Source organism: Calidris pugnax, unplaced genomic scaffold (assembly GCF_001431845.1).
Source record: "Calidris pugnax isolate Ruff unplaced genomic scaffold, ASM143184v1 scaffold24, whole genome shotgun sequence".
Classification (NCBI taxonomy): domain Eukaryota; kingdom Metazoa; phylum Chordata; class Aves; order Charadriiformes; family Scolopacidae; genus Calidris; species Calidris pugnax.
The window spans coordinates 4,563,093-4,578,755 of NW_015090922.1; positions in this window are offsets into that span (position 1 = coordinate 4,563,093).

Genomic DNA, 15,663 nt, shown 5'->3' on the forward strand with positions numbered 1-15,663 from the left:
TATTATCTCTAAACTGTACAGTAAGTGATAAGACAATCCCTATACATAATGTAGCATTCACTTTCAAGGACTCGTATAGTTGTACAGTTTTAGTAGTTTAAGTACCAGAGTGACTTATAGTGTCACATACGGTGACTTATAATGGAAAAGACTACTTAAATAGAACCAAAATTATCACAGTGGGGAAAAATGGAGAAGACAGTAGGTGGAAGCCCTCACTCATGATGTTCACAAGTAGCTTACATAAGCAACTTGCTATGGCTGACATCTGAAGTCTATGTTACAACTCAGAGACAAAAGCTGGACTGGACTTTATTCCCAATTATCCTTTACTCCCAATAAAACCACTCTTACTGGATTTAGTAGGACTCATCTTTGAGTAAAAACGAACAGAAAATGCAGTAGCAATGCAGTTTAATGCTTTTGCATCATTAATGAATTGTCTCATGCAAATGTTCCAAAGTCAACTGAAGTCAAAGAGAGTCATTTTCTGATATCATAAAACTTTGCTTTGTAATATGTGCACGGTTGTATTTATGGCCAAACAGGTGTAACAAAAAAAATGTATTGCTTCTTAACTTAAAAACAAAAGCAGTGCTTGTTTTTTCCTCTAGTCTACCCCAGGAATTTCCCTTCATTTGTTCCCATTGCAGATATTCAAATTTATGGGATAGCATTATGGGAAAGGTCACAAACTCAAAGGATAAAGACCTTGATCCATCCTGCAAAATCAATAGAAAGTTTCCTGTTGGTTTCAATGAGAGCAAGATTGGGCCCATAGTTCTTTTAATCTTTGCTCATAATCCTTCAGAGTCAAGTGTTCTGCCTTCAATGACTTTGAAAAAAAGGAAGTCCATCCCTCTGAATAAATTATTCAAAATCAACCTTGGCAATACCTCCATGTATAAAACACATTTGTAGCTCTGCCTGATTTTTAAAAAGAAGACAAGGAACAAGTTTCACACTGAGTCAATTCCACACCTACTAACTTTTCATAATATGTTCCTTCATTATAGAACCTCGCCTATTCCTAGATCAAGGATTTCATTACTGTTGTGGCACATACAACTTATCCAATAGCCTATTGATTCATGTGTTTTTCTAATTTAATTTGCCAATTTTGTGTCCTTATACCTGAGACATCTAAAGGGCCAAGTAAGCATCCAGTTTGCCATGCAAAGTTAAGGCTCCCTCTGGATGTAACGAACATATATGAATAATGCAAACTGGGAAAGTATGGCATTTTTCTGAAGCTGTAGCATCTCTTTGGATATTTTAATTCATTTATTTGCCAAGTCACGAGTCTGAGAAGTGTAATGCTTAGACCAGGCACCTCTGCAAGCGTTCCAGGCTGCTCCAGAAAATAGTCCCAGAAATTCAGACAATGCTACATTTCCTCTCTGCTTGAAGAGAATGGCATTGTACGGCTGAGGATGCCAGCTTTTCAGTGTGGTCAGCAACCAAAGCCCCAGTCAGATTTAGCTCTTGAAGATGCCAATATTCTTTGCAGCATTGGTCTTAACTGGATAGCTACAGAACTTTTCTTACAGTCTCTTTATTATATTCTTAATATATTCTTATTATTCACCTATTATGGTCAAATTATAGTCTCTAATTTTAACTGCTTCGCCTTAACTTTTTCTATGTTCTAACTGAGGATTTTAAATAATTAATAACTCATGAATGCAGCAGTTCCTGATCATATACAATCCCACAGAATATCCCTTAAGATCCTCAGAATCCACTGGACAGGCTGATTGCAATACAAATCTAGCAGGTGAACCGTTGGGAAAGTCTTATAGTATAGTCCATTTCCTATTTACATTAAAAGGTAATATTCTCCATTATTTTGCATATGTGGCTGATCAGGTCCTGTGGGCATAGTCCCTCAACCACTTTTACTAAGTGGACTTTTACTAAGGTCCATGGTTGTCAGCACTCTTAGCAGATCATAAACTCAATCGTGCTACACTGATGCTGGTCCTACAATACATCATAATCCAGTGCATAATGTTGTAATGACAATGTTTCGAGGTGTTTTCAGATTAAGAGATTAGAAAATTTTGAGATTATTATGTAGGTAGATCATCCAGTGTGTTTTATATCACAATGAAATCTGTTATCAACATAGGGCTTAAAAATACTATTTAAAATATTTGTGTTTATAATAGAAATTATATATTTCAAAAATCTATTGTTTGTACTAAAAATAAATTTCAAAAATGAGCAAAAATGCTTGATTTCTTTTAAAAGTAATATTCTAGTCTTTAAAATATCACAAGTAGATTAATACTGAATATTTAAATTAATTTTTTTTATCGCATTAGGACATTGCAAACCACCAGACTTCGCGAGCAGACAGTGCTCATGAAAGTAATTTCCTGTTCTCTTTTCCATTTGCAAATCAGGCTACAGCTTCAGAAAGCAGAAGAGCTGTGCCACCTGGCAACCCCAGCTTTTCCACCAGTGGGACTGCACCATCACAGTCAACACTGGGAAGAAGTGCCCATGAAAGCAGCAGGGCACACGAAAGAAAACAGATTTCAGACAAGTGATCTTTGTGGTCTGTGCAGAACTGCTGCATAGACTGAGACATGGAAGCAAACAGCACAAAATGACATTAATTAAAAGAGGTACCAGTGAGTAAAAGATTTGCTACAGCCACAGCAAAAAATCTCCCTCTGGTCTCTTTAGCAGTTGAGATCTCCTGCACCACCCACTCTCACCCAGTCTTGAGACTTCAAGGGTGCGTGTGACTGCAGGCACAACTATTAGAAGTGAAAAGACAAAAAGGATCATCAAATCTAAGAACCTCTGGGACCTTAGCATCTAAGCAGACATTTTTTAAAAATCTAAATTTTGGATTTAGATGCATAATATGACAATGAGGTAACATACCAGATCAATGTCTTCACTGACTGGAGATCCTGTTGGCTGTAAGGAGTCACATGGTGATCCTCTGCTGAACTCTTAGACGCTGGTTCTGATGAAAAAGCATGACCAGTAGTAGAAATATTTAATGTTAAAAAATAAGTTTAAGTGGAACTCTTCAAACACTGTAATCTAAAAATACCTTTCTCAAAAAGTTTTCAAACTCTGAGTTTGGAAACATTGTACATTAACACTTCACACTGCTGTTCTTACTCTACATTTAAATAGCCTAAATAGCAACCTTTTTGCAACAGCTGAAAGTCAGTTGGATCAAGTCAGTTCTCAGGTGAATCAATGTATACTGATTTGCACCACAGTTGATCTGATTAGTCTCATAAGAGAAGTGGCAACTCTAATAAAAGCCCCACCAGAAAAAAGTTCACCTATTTATTGTTATCTTTAATATTTTGTGAAAACAAGAAAAACTTGAAGGCAAGCAGCTTTAATGCACCTATTGATTTCCTTTATTTAAAATATTAATGAACTGACTAAAACAAGCGAGGATTTTTTTTAAAAAAAATATCAGATTTAAACAACATGCATGATGTTTTCTACATGATCCCAAGTGTTTATATATTAAAAACCAAATTAAAACTGATTAGTTGATAATGACTGCAGATGCTGACCTTTGGAAAGATTTATTAGTCCTGCAAACTGTGAACTGGGCTACCTGCTCATTCTGACCTTGATACAAGAACAGAAACAGCAAATGGTAGATTTAACCCTTGCTGATTCTAAAAATAAATTCCTGCTAAAAGAAACATCAGTTGTGGTCAAACAGCAGAACTTTGAGGCTGTGTATTAATGCAAGTTCAATTTTTTTTAAATAAGCTTATCCATGGGAATCAAATTAATGCCTTCTGTCTCCTTGGTTCTTTATTAGTAAATATATTTTTAGGCAATACAGAAGATTTGGGGGAACATTTTACTGAACAACCTGTACAGTTGCATTTAATTTCCATTCAGCAACAAATTAAGCTGAATGTGTATTATACAAATAGACTACTACTGCTTTGCTTTGGTCTCATGATTGGTCTCTTTCACTGTCCATTGCAGGCAGCACAAATATTCCCATTGACTTTAATACATGTGTGTACAGATCCTAGATATGGAGAAAACTGTAACTTGAAAGCAGACATTTATCAAGGTAAAAAGTCAATAAGACTTGTAAATATCTGAGAAAATTATTTAATTGCAATTTGACTTTAAATAATGATGATAACTGAAACTGCTTTCCCTTACTTTTTATTTATTTATTGTAACTTCTTTTCAGGAGCCTGTTAATGGTTCTTTTTAAGCTCACAATTCACGACTATTGACTTTAATACAGCCCATTGCAATATTAATATGCCTTCAGCAGCTACCTTATGCCTTACTAAATTAACAGCTAAACATCAATGCTTAGTCTTGTGCTTTTAAACATAAAGCAGTAAAGTCTGGACTGTCTGGTAAATAGTTTCAGATCAGTAACAACTGGTTACATAAGTTAATCATAGAAAGTGGAGGGAGAAAGAAGGAAAGGGGTAGAGGAGAAGGGGATTGTTGGGTTGTGGAAGGGTCTTTTTTTCTTTTTCTTTTTCTTTTTCTTTTTCTTTTCTTTTTTCTTTTTTTTTTTTTCTCCCCCACCACCCTGTGATCTACACTGCAATCTGTTTTGTCTGTTGCTTGTGACAGTATCACAGGGAACCTCACTTGGTGAGATTGATTGGTACCTCCAACTTAGCCATTTCCTTGCAGAATGGCTGCCTTTTTTTGCCTAATGATGTTACATTTGTCCTGCAGATGATGTAGAGCATGCTGCAGAGGATGAACAGCTCTGCTCTGATCACTCCTTACTTGGCAAGTACTCATGCTTCACACCAACACTCCTCAGCACCATTAATATTATATATAGATACCCTTGTCACAGATTTACATTCGGTGATCCGAAATCAGGACAGGAAGGGTGAAGTGTGCGGGGGGTGTGCGGGTGAGGAGGTGATCTGATTTATTGTGAGGAATGTTGGTGAATAAAAAGGAAGTGATCAAATTTATATTAATGTCTTGACCTATATTCTCAGTGATGCTTTTTTCACTGCTCAACCCCAAAGTGTCTTTCCTCCTGCAACAGATTTCAAAAAGTCTTTAAAAACATGATGGTTCTCTAACATGATATGCATTTAGTTGCAATAAAATCTTTGAAATCACAATTTTGTGCATCAGTGAGAGCCCCTGGGGAGAGCCCCTGGGGAGATTAATTAGTCGTGAAGTAGAGGCCAGGTTCTCAGTCTCTAAAATGGTTTGTGCGTGATCTGCACATCCACAACTGGGTGTGCACAGAAGCCCCAAGCACTGACATTTACACACACATCTGTAGATCCTTTGGGTAAGACTTTCTTGAAAGTTCATTACAGAAGGACAGAAAAAGAGCAGATCTTTGGTATAAACCTCAGAAAGAAAATGCAATATCAAGCTATTCAAAAATGTGTCACGAAGATGGTAAATCAAAGAACTCAAACTTAGAACAGCAGAAATAAGATTACTTACAATATAACTTTAGTCTCTTTTATTTATGTCTTCTAATATTTAATTATTTAGTTCAATGAATTTTTCATCATATTTCTTTCTTTGTTCAGCACATGAGGAAACCTGCTCTAGGGATGAATCAGGCTGTTATAAAGATAGAGACCTTTTCTGGAAGAATGCCAGCTTTGTTTTTCAGAGGAGATGGCCCACATAAAGAGTGGGGAATAAGGCAGAAGATTTCCTGAGGCTTCTTATGCAGCATTTGCTAAGTTGCCTACGTTCGTATACTGATTTCTCAATAACTTCCTTGAGGTTTGCAGCTCTGGGTTCTAAAGAATCATGGAATCATACAATGGTTAGAGTTGGAAGAGACCTTAAAGATCAAGTTCTAAGCCCCCTGCCATGGGCCGGGACACCTCCCACTAGACCAGGTTGCTCAAAGCCCCTTCCAGTCTGGCCTTGAACACCTCCAGGAATGGGGCATCCACAGCTTCCCTGGGCACTCTGTTCCAGTGTCTCACCACCCTCACGGTAAAGAACTTCTTCCTAGTATCTAATCTAAATCTCCCCCTTTTTAGTTTAAAACCATTACCCCAAATCTTATCACTAACTCCTTGATAAAGAATCCTTCTCCTCAGGGCAACTCTCAATCCATTCTCTGCCCAGATTGTATTTGTGCTTGGGGTTGCCCTAACCCAGATGCAGGACCTTGCACTTGGCCTTGTTGAGCTTCTGTCATCCCTCTGGATGACATCACTTCCCTCCAGCATGTCAACTGCACCACACAGCTTGGTGTCGTTGGCAAATTTGCTGAGGTTGCACTCAATACCATTGCCCGTGCCACTTACGAAGATGTTAAACAGCACAAGTCCCAATACTGACCCCTGAGGAACACCACTCATAACTGGTCACTACTGAAACCCTTTGAGTGCGGCTATCCAGCCAATTCCTTATCCACCAAGTCGTCCATTCATCAAATCCATGTGTCTCCAATTTAGAGACACCGATGTCATGCAGGCACGTGTCAAATGCTTTGCACAGGTCCAGGTAGAGAGTGAAAAAACACAATATTTTGAATAGCCGTGCCTCTCCTCTGCCCGAGTACAGTGGAGATAATAAAGCCACCTTAAGAGCACCATGACGTATAGCAAAAGTGCTGTTGATTTCTACATCTCTAAATAGGAGAATTAGAACTATATAAATAATCAATTGTGTAGTTTACAGAAAATTTCCCTTAAAAATAATAATTGTGAATTGAAAAGTGGAAATTGTCCATTTCTACTGAGTAGAAAGCTTCATTCATATATTTATTTTAATTAATAAAGTTCAAATTTCTTTCTAGGTGAAACATTGCTTCAAATTGAATGAGAAACAGGTAGAACATGTAGAAATGAAGTTACATGTTTTGAAACATCTGTTGTTAATCCAGAGAATATTGAAATGGACTATTTTTTCAATTAATTTTAAAGAGGGATTTTTATTTGTCTTTAGTTCTTGGCAGTAGCAACTGTCTGAGATTGGTACAAATTGACAAAATGTTTTTGGCACCAAGAAGCTATGTCTTTCAGTACAGAAAAATGTTCTGATCGTTGCTCTGCTCTACCTGAGATTCCCTGGACCGTGGAAATGCTACAGGGGAGAGAGAGAGTATATCCACAGAAGCAACCTGAATAGTTCTTGTTCTATGGAAGGATATGTATGACTCAAGCACTATAGTGGAACTTGAACCCATAGTAAATGCAAAATTGCAATGAAGCACTAAGGAAAAAAACACTATTATGAGTACTGTGCAGTGACCCAGTAAGGTAAGCTCTCTCTCCTACTCACCTCAGGTGGCTGGTCAGCAGTAAGTTAATGGTCTCTTTATACTTCTGAAAAGCATATTCAAATAAGTCATTTACAGTTCATTAAATACCTGCTCTCAGTACTTGAAATGCACAGCTTTATAGGAATGGTTTGAGATATATAATCTGAAACCTGACCTGTACAAAACTTTGTTCCACTTTCCTGTTCTTACCAAGGAGCTCCTATTGCTTTGTCACTTTTCTGAAAGGATTTGGCAGGAACGTTGCTGTGCTGTTCCATTTGGGGTTAGTGGAGCCATGGTGCTTAGCTAATGACTTTGATCAGTTTGGTGCTGTCTTCTTCTCTCTATTTTCTGCCTCAGAAGACCTAGCAGTATTTGCAAAATTGAAATGTGCAGATTTGCAAAATATGGGAAAAATATGTATATTTGTGGCCCAAACATAAATGTTTGTGTGTTCATTCACATCTAGATTTATTGGCAATAATCAACTCACACATCAAGCATAAACTAATACCACCTGATTACCATCAATGCAACTAGGCATGAACTAATACGCCATAATGCCTCATTGCAATTACAAAGTTTTCTTATAAAATGTTTTAAATTACTTATGTTAATTTAGTTACAAGGCTAGCATGTACTGAGCAGGAAATTATGTTGTATTAATTTCAGCACTCCCCACTCCTATTAACCAATCATATCACTCTTCTTCTTTCCATTTTATAATTATCATTAATTACCAGTTTATAATAAGTTTATTCAGTTAATTCAGTGCTGTTCATGCCCTGAAGCATAAACCAATACTGATATCATTTGAACCTGCAACTAATTAGAAAATTGTAGTACCAGTAGGTAACTTGTTCTGTAAATTATTTCACCCTTTCAGGTAGCCCACGACTTTTTTTTTTTTTTTTTAATTATTAGCAGAAAAGACACACATTCCTGATTAGTTGCTTTGTAGTTTGCCATAGCATGTTTTTTTCTGTTTTTGTTTTGTAACAAAATTTTATCAGCAATAAGAAATTAAAATAGACTAAGATAGAACAATCTGAAATAATTGAAAGTAGATAGTAAGAATCAAATATTTTACACTATTATTTTGTCTGCTTCCATAGCAGAAAAACCCAAAGACACAGACATATGCAGGTGAAATTTGGGAGTAAGGCTTCCAGGCAACTAAGCCGAGTGTTTCATTGAATAACCTTTTCTTGTACCATTTTAAATGAGACTAGACAGTGTCATTGGTCAGGTACTGTAAAGGATGATGTTGTACTGGGCAGAAAAGATAGGGTCTCTTCTATAATTTCTTTATAGAAATTTTTAAGAGATTCTTTAAGAATTATTTCTTACAGCAATGAAGCTGGAATTTTGATTACAATTTAACAGCTCAACCTTGTAAAGGAATATTAACACAGTAATGTTACTAAATACTACCTCTTTCTGCAGGAATGGTGGTTTAATTCCAGTGCACTTATGTTATAGGTGCATGTTTTTCATATGGATTAATTATATAGTTCCTAACTAGAGAAGTAAGAGCTACAGTGTAGTACTTGTACATTTTTCAGGTAATGGAGGGAAATACGTGTTGCCTTCTATAAGGAGTACATGAGATCTATTACTCTCAGATTAAGTGATTCCTCAACAAGTCCACCTAAACATTGCATTTCTCCTAACACTCCAGAATGCAAATAATCCTTCTTCCAGTACTTTATGCAGAGGCAGCGGGTTTGTCTTGCATCAGCTATCCCCAATCTCAAAGCATTGTAACAACCAAGTCTTAGCCAGGAGGGAGCTAATCATTCAGTCACTTTCAGTGTACGCTACAAAGATACGCACAGCATTTCAGATATTTCAGGCAAATATTCTAGGCCATATTTACAGCTGACTGACTCTTTCAAAATTCCCCCAAATTAGCAAAATTATGACTGCTAACTAGCAGAACTGAGTGTGGATCAGCTGACACTCATTGTCACTACTGTCCTAGATCCATGATCCATTTCAGGTCTCCTCACTAGTGCTGATGGATTTACTACCTACCTAACTAACAACTGTGAGTATATTCAAACAAGACTGTCTGTGATAAACACAGTCCTGATGATGTTTCATTGAGTGGAGATATGATAAGTCTATGTTGTGCATTATTTAATCATGGGTCAGTTAATTAATTCATGGGCAAGTGAGATACCAAAGGGCAATTCTTCCCTTTCGGTGCCAAATAAGGTTAGAGAGACACCAGAGACTGTCCAATGTACAAGCTTGTGTCATATATCCCTTACCCAGCTCACATGCTTCTCCTTTCAGCCTCTCAGATCCCAAAAAGACTGATAACTTAATGATAAAACCATATGTTAGTGGAGACAGTCACCCTGTCAAAGGTGGTTCATTAGCCTGCTATTCCCTGTGTGGCTTCCGATGTTGGGGATACGGTTGAGACCATGAAGACAGTCTCTTTTCTCTACTTTTTTTCTTCTTTAAAAGAAGCAGAGGTAAAAACACAGAGCTGGCTTCAGGTTTCCCTAGCCTTAGGTTAGGCACTTCTGTGACCTCTTGGAGTTGTCAGCCCATGGGCTTACTGATTGTTGCCCTACCAAGTCTGTGATGCAATTCTTGATACTATTGTCACAAATGTAGTGGTGTCTCCAAACCAACTATTGCTGCTTTGTGTGTAGACATGGCACAGGCAGTGGAGGAGTACAGAGAAGAAAAGGGCAAAGTGTTTCTTCCTTCTCAGCTTGATCACATACTTCTAGCTAGTATCTCTTGAAGACTACCCACATTACAAACCCTGAAACCAGCAATCCAGTCTTGCAGAACCTGGAGAGGAGTAGCCTTCTGTGTTTTAAATCTGAGCTGACTCATTTGCCATTTCTTATGAAGCCAGCTTGTGCCAGCTCTGCTGCTGCTTAATCACGCTGCTGCTAGGAAATTTTCCTGGCAGAAAACCCACACATGAGAGCACAGGGAGTGACAGATATCACCTTGCGCCTCATCATCTTTAGGTGGTATCCCACTACGTTCATACCATGAATAGGATGCAATAGGCAGAAATACATTTTAATAGCAGCTTGGCTCTGCAGTACCGTATGGTGCCAGGTATAAAGGGAGGTGAAAGAACAAGAACCTTGCTGGGATGGCAATAGAGGAGGGGACTCGAGTAACTGCAAATGAATTTGCAGTGTGAATGACCAGGAGACTCATCATTCATACGTTGAATCAGAGAGTGAGTAGTTCAGCAGCACACAGCATACCTGCAATCTCTGAAATCTAGCCTGATCCTCTCAACCTTTCTGTTGTCTCTGATGCCTCCTTTCATGGGTCCAGTTATGCGAGGATGAATACTGTCTGTCTGTTCTTAGCATCATAGAAACAACCACACTGATAAGGATTAGTAGTCATTATAAGTCAAGTTTCTCTATCTCTTGTAACATGCTTCAAATCGAGTAGCAAAATAGCTTCAAGTGTGCAATTATGGAATAACTGATACTTCACAGTGACACCAGCTCTGAACGAGGTTTACATTTTATTTGCTAAATATTTCTTATAAAATAAATATTTCAATCTTTTTTTTCATATTGCTATAGCCCATGCAGAGTGATTAAAAATTCTGATCTCAGATGGATGGTTACAAAGCACGGTTTTGATTAATCAGAAAATTGGTTTAATCATTTGTTGCTAGGAATAATAAATTAATGGAGATGAAGTCCGTACTGCTGTCTGTTGAACTATGAGTCTGATATCACAGACATTCCTGAAAATTCAGAGGAACAACCTATGGAAATGAGAATATTCCTCTATATGTTTGGTCTGTAAGTCCTCACTGCTCTGTTTGAAGTATTTGAGATGGTTTGCTGTTGTAACTAACATTTAATTTCTTTCTGTATTCACAGAGGGTAAGCAAATATTAGAAACTAATGTGGCGAGGCATATTAATATTATTAGCTGGCATTTTGAATAATGGAGTCATGATAAAATGCTACAGTGGAGAGGGACTCTGGACAAAGATAATTAATTGTCCACAAACTTTATTCCAATACATTATGATTTTTATATTTAGATATTAATTCTGAAATCCATGCTTTAAGAATTATTTGACAATTGTATATTGAATGTCATCGTGGTGTGGCTAGGCTGTGCCATTTCAAGTACAAATATCAACAGAAACAGGATTTCACTGATGTAGTCACTTTTTTAGAAATATCACTCATGATTAAATATCACTCATATGCCTACAAGTTGACCATAAGCTACAGAACCTTTATGTATTGTATGCCTAATAAGGCAGAAGACAGGCTGAAAAAATAAGCAATCATACAGAAAAATACTCTATCATGAGGAAAGGTTTTCAGTGGTGAATAATGTTTGCAGAAAATGGTAACACTCGTGTTTGGTTAAGTACTGAGCTCCTAACTTTGCGATCTGAGCAGTGTCCAACCAATAATGAGATTTTGTATGTGTTAAAAATTTATTTTCTATAAATATGAGAATTAGGAAGTGAAGCCCTAGCTGCAAATGAACATGAATCGCATTGAAAATTCTCTTTGGGTTACTTCACATTTCAGATTAAATTGATTATTGGCAGATCACACTTATAACATATAGTCCAGGGAGCAGACCTTCCTCACTCCAGTAGTCCTGTGGATTTGTGTAAATACAAATGGCAAGCATAGATTTACTGCTTATATGCATGTGTACTTTCACTTAAATTAATGAACCGTTATTTCATATCAATAATATAAGTACCGTTGGTTTCTCTTTTATTTAAAAACAATGGGTTTTCACACATACAAGTGCACTTTCAAACAGAAACTTGATTTCTTGGTTACTCTCAGCACAGTTCTCTGTAGGTGGGCTCCTCTTTTGAAAAGGGAGTACATTGAAGAAAGGGAAACATAACATAGAGAGCTTTTACTTAGATAAAAGTCAGCTGTCAATATATGAGTACTGGTCTCAGAAAACTAATGCCAACTGTAGTTATGTGTCATGTACCTTTATTCAGAGAGTTGTGCATTTCCTGTGATGGGTCAGCTCTGAAGAAAAAATAGTCAGAAAATCAATAAGTAGAGTAAGAAATGAAATAAAAAGTAGACCTGTTTTAGGCAGGGTGTTTTCTCTCTTTATCACTGACATAAGTAAGCATTTTATAACTTATACCTCCCTGCCTGCTGCTGAATAGGCGGGTTTTTTTGCATGCAATGTGAAGACTTTTGATCCAGGAAGAGCAAACACAGTACAAAATCCACTGTCAGGCCATTCTGAACTGATAGTCCTTCATAGATGTTTCATGTACATTCACATACAAAATCTACCAGAAGATGAGAATGATCTGAAGTAAAACTGTTGCATTTCCACATTACATGGACTTGAGGGGTAGTGGAGCTCATGAATCTTCTACTATTAATTTCAGACACAAACACTACCTGATTTATCCATCTGAACTATTTTTTAACCGCTCTGAGCATAAGTGATACTCAGCTGAAATCTGACTCTGCAGAGAGGGAAAATTCACTGCTACACCAGTCTCTAAATCTGGAAATGAATCCCTTCACCCTATTACTTATCTCTTTGATCTAGGTCCAGCACGGTAACTAACTGGTCCAGCATCCTGGTGAGCTCTGCTGAACTGAGGACTCATCTCTATCCTACAAAGGTAGAGCTTCAACTTACACTACATACCTGCAGCATTTCGCCTTCAGTCCATACCTTTCTGTCTGGTACCTAGTACCTAAGAAATGTGTGTGAGGAGGTACTTATGGGAAGTAGTTTACTTAAACTTCCACCTAATACTGTGGCAGAGACAACCTTTGGGAAAATAACTTCTTCAAAAGCATTAGTATCCACTTAAGTTCAAATGCAAGCACATTCACATCTGAAAAATGTGCATATATAGAAGTGTTACTTTATAAGCAGAATGTGGATACAACTTGTTACCTGATTCAATTATTTTAAATTAAGTGATAAATACAATTTAGATTTCTATGGGGAATTCTATCACAAGTTCTCAAAGTCCTTTGCAAATAGCAGTGAGGTAGAAAAGTATTATTTGTAAAGAAAACTAATATTGATAAGGGAGAGTAGTCAAAGATAGGCTAAATGACTTAAAGAAAACTGAAATTCACAGCAGAATCAAGTCTTGATGCTGTATCACTGCACTTCAGTCATCCTTTACTCTTTCTGGATAATGATGTTAGTGCCTCTTAATTTCACTTGAACTTAATTTCATATTCTGGCAAATTTCTAGCAATTTGACTTTTCTTCATTGTTGTGCAATGGTTCCTGCAACCTCAGCTCCTTTCTGGATCTGGATCTGAAGATCGGCAGCGTGGTTAAGAAATTCAGACATCTTGTGATATTCAGCAGCAGTTTGTGTCTGAGAAACCTTTTGGGGTTTCCAAATTGAGCAATAAGTGGTGCTAAAAGAAATGATGCCAAAAGAAAGAGATTTCATTGTTCTATTACAATATATTTTTTGTCTGACCATGATAATGTGGTGAACCTTCATGTTGCAGATTATAATAAGAAATGTAGCTAAACTACAGATTTTATTTCTGGGCCCTTAAATTTTACAAATTATACCAATTCCAGTGTATCAGAGAGGTCTCTTTCATCATCTCCATTCAGAAACCAATGCTATAAGATTTGATAGAACTGAATAAATTAATTTCAGATTCTGGACAACTGCAAAACATTAAGTGTCTTAGAATAAGCATCAGGACAGTGATTTCAATTTAACTTTTGTAGATTGAAAAAGAGAAGTGAGCTCAAACCCTAAACAATGTGTCAAGAATTGAAACACTGGGGAAAACTTGTGAAAGTACAGTCAATCAAAAATGGCTAAATATTTTGATCTTCAATATCCTTCTATTAGAGGATTTTAATTTCCATGCACTATTTAGTTTACAAGTATTGATGCACTGAATGAGTTTTAAGAAACAGCAGGGGATTTATGGCCTTCTGATTTGTTATCTGGGTCATGAATATAAGAATTTCATTCTAATGTCCAGGAGCCATATCATGCCATTGATTTTTTTTTAAGCAGATTTGGCCAGTGATTCAAATGGGGAGTTCTGCTTAAAAATCAATGGCACAATATGGCTCTGAGACATTAACACATTCAGAATATTGATGGAAAAGGAAAATAAAACCTTTTTTCAAAAGCTCTTTCTCTCAAAATTTCCTTTCTGAACCTTTCTGCAGATGGTCCAGACATTCTACTGGATGTTCTTAAATTAAGCATAAATGCTGTTGAATGCAAGATAACAATTAGATATTTTTTTTTTCTAAAAAAAACCATATGACTGGCATCCAACCTTTTAATCAAATAATTGACTAATCACTCACTGTGGTGCAGCTTCACAATCAACTCTTCCAGCTAAATTTATCTCCCCTGACCCCCTCTTTGCCACTTTCCCGCCACACTTCTCTTCAGAAAATGTTCAGTACAGCCCATTAAGGAACACTTGAATTCAAGAGGGTCTGGCTGATCAAGAAAAATTAAGCTCCTAATAACAGCAAAATCGAAAGAAATTTGGACAAAATGACTCTCCGCTTCACGGATTTTGTTTACTAGTGGGTAATTAATTCTCCACATATGTTGGGAACATCTGTCGCAGTGACCTGCCATCATATCTGTGAAATGACTGCTGTGCAGCTCCTCTGCAGGTCATTAGCAACACTCTGAAAGGAATCTTCTTCTTTCTGCCCCAAACGGGCAGCCCTCTCTAGGGTGTCCACATCCCACGAGTCACCCAGGTCTCAGCGACCCTGCTCCTCGCTTGCTTCCAGCACCTACCTCTCCTTTTAAATCATGCAGTGCTCACAGGAAGACCAGGTGCCTGATAGAGAGATGTGCAAGAGAGATATTATAAGGAAAATCGGATAGATTTCATCTTCTGCTGCATCATGTTGAATTTTGTCACACCTTCATGGATTAGCCTTCTTCTCCGATAAGAATTCATCCTAATTCAATGCCTTAGCAGATAAACCATTTATTCTGCTTCTACTTGGCCAAAGCGTTTTGACGAGTGGAGAAAAGGAAGGGAGCTTTTTTTCTCTTTCTGTGCAAAGCTTCCTTTTCTATCTGTAAAGGGGCATCAATTAAAAATAAGAACGTGCCAAAGGAAGTAAAATAGAGGCCAAGCTTCCAGGCTTCCTATTCTATGCCTGTGTTAAATTATTCTCTAATATCCAAGGGATGAGCTGGTATAGGAAATCTTCCCTGATTAGAGAAGTGAGATATCAGTGAATACATGTGCAAATCCCATTTTTTACCATAAGCAAAGCAAAAAGCATAACAAATAAACACAAACACACTCTCACGCATACACATACAAAAAGCCCAATATCTGTACTTGAAAACCACATTTAGGTCATATATTGGCCAAGTGCTGCTCACGTGCCAAGGCATAATCACATGCTTCAGA